Here is a 2,259-nt window from a genome sequence, read left to right as displayed (position 1 = left end):
TGGGGACTGTGGGTATTACATTGATAGCAGAGAGAGAGAGAGAGAGAGAGAGAGAGAGAGAGAGAGAGAGAGAGAGAGAGAGAGAGAGAGGTGTGCACATGTGTGTGAATGTACACATGTGTATGTGTCTGTTTATAACACAGTGTATTGTGGATTATCTACTTAGAAGACATAAGAAATACTGGCAAGATGCTGGTAAGTACCAAGATTAGCATTTTAATACTTGAGACTACTGAGATTTGTCACTTGTACCTCAGAAGTAACAACATAAATGGAGGCAGGGGATGTGGGAGATGGGGGTAGCTCAGGGGTAGGTGAGTAAGAATAAAGTGCAATGCCACGTATATATATGAAATGCCACAATGAAACTTTGTATGCTGTTTTGTTTTTTTTGTTTTGTTTTGTTTTGTTTTGTTTTTAAATAGCACTAGTATCCCGTCCATGAAAAGAGAAAAGATTATCCTGGCAACAAGAGATTTCTAAACTGTGATGAGTGGCTTTGTATGTTGAACGGTAAGACAGAGTGTCAACACCAAGATTATAGAATACTGCCGGATGTGAGGTGGACATGTGTGGTGTTCCCTGGGATCCATGCGCACACTCTACAGTCACCTCACAATACAAGCAGCAAGCCAAGCTGCCGAGCTGATTATTGAAATTCAGAAACAGGAAAGAATCTTACAGACTTGTTCATAAAACCTCCATATGCTTCCTTACAAGCTCGTCCCCTCCCATGGCCTCTCATTAAAGGACACCTTTTCCTTTGCTCCAGATGTAAAAATGTGAAGCTGTCTCCTGTTTCACTTCTTATAAGATGTCATTTGTCCCAGCCTGTTTCTGAGCTAGCTGATCTTCAGTAAAAGATTGCCACTTATATTCTCCCTTGCTGAGTTCCCACTCATGATATCTTTCCTGCCTAACAAGTATGTCGGCTTCCTAAATGGCATTCCTCCGCGCAGCCCTACTTCACCAAGAGGGATGTTGTTCTAAGGTTCTGAGGTTTATCCGATTATATAACTCATTTCCCAGAACCCTTTGCTAGGCCCATGTCGCATACGTTATAAAATGAGCCCAAATCTTCCTGGTTTTATTTTCAAGGCTCTCCACCATCTTGCTCCGGGCTAGAATTCTAAATTTATCTCTCACTAAATCCTGCCTTCCACCTACACCCGTAGCTTCAGACGCCAGGACATCTCACCTGTCCCTCACAGGTTTTCATCTACCCATGGTACATGACCGCAGTACTGGGAGTGTCTGTCACCATCTCTGCTGTTACCTGGAAACTTCTCAGGCTATGAACTGCTTCCAATCTTACCATTTTAGAGTGGCTTCCAAAATTTGCCACTGGAATTTCTTTTCCTTCCTTCCTTTTCTTTTCTTTCTTCTGTTCTTTTTTGTCAATTAATATCAGCTGAGAAAAACGCTTAAGTTTCCCTAATGTTTGAACACTAGGCTTGTTTTCACTATATATTATTTTTTATCTCTTCAAACATGGCTTTAGCTATCATAATGCTTATTGTATATGATAGAGCATTTTACACATGTTCTCAGTGAATATTTACCAGCATGAGTGTGTGTGGTGTGTGTGTGTGTGTGTGTGTGTGTGTGTGTGTGTGTGTGTGTGTGCTGATTACTAGTAAGACAATAGAAACTGTTTCAGTAAGATCGATAGACCTCTTTCATTTACTTTTTCTGCTTAAACTTCAGATTCTTTTTATAAAGAGTCTTTACCAATGTCAGCCATATTTATTTCACAAGATTTGGGGATAATTATCAGTGAAACTAGACTTTGTGGATTGAATTACAAATACAAATTTTCATCCTTCCTCTTAAATTAAATAGAAAATAAAATTGTTTTGGTTAAGAAGAAACACATACATCTGTGTTGAGTCGTTGTATAACTGAGTAGAGTTCTTCAAATGTAAACGCGCCTTGCTAAGACTGTCAGGAGATAGTGAAGTCAGGTGAGCTGAAAATTAAGTCAGACATGCTAAGTAAATGTTTGATACACTGGTACTGGGTCTTTAATGTGACAAACGAAGAGTTTTGTTTGTTTGTTTACTTGGTTTTTCCCAGGGACAGAGGCTACCCTGTGTAGTCCAGGCTGGCCGTACATTTGATATGTAACCCAGGCTGTCCCCAAGTTCTCCATATCCTTGCCTTAATGGTCCAAGTTGGGGTCATAGGTTATGCCCCCACTTGGCAACAACTGAGTCTCACTTAATCTAAAGAAAACTTGTATGAATTTTACACAATCTC

This window comes from Acomys russatus, chromosome 21 (genome assembly GCF_903995435.1).
Source record: "Acomys russatus chromosome 21, mAcoRus1.1, whole genome shotgun sequence".
In the NCBI taxonomy this organism is placed as follows: Eukaryota; Metazoa; Chordata; class Mammalia; order Rodentia; family Muridae; genus Acomys; species Acomys russatus.
This window is presented reverse-complemented; position numbering follows the sequence as displayed.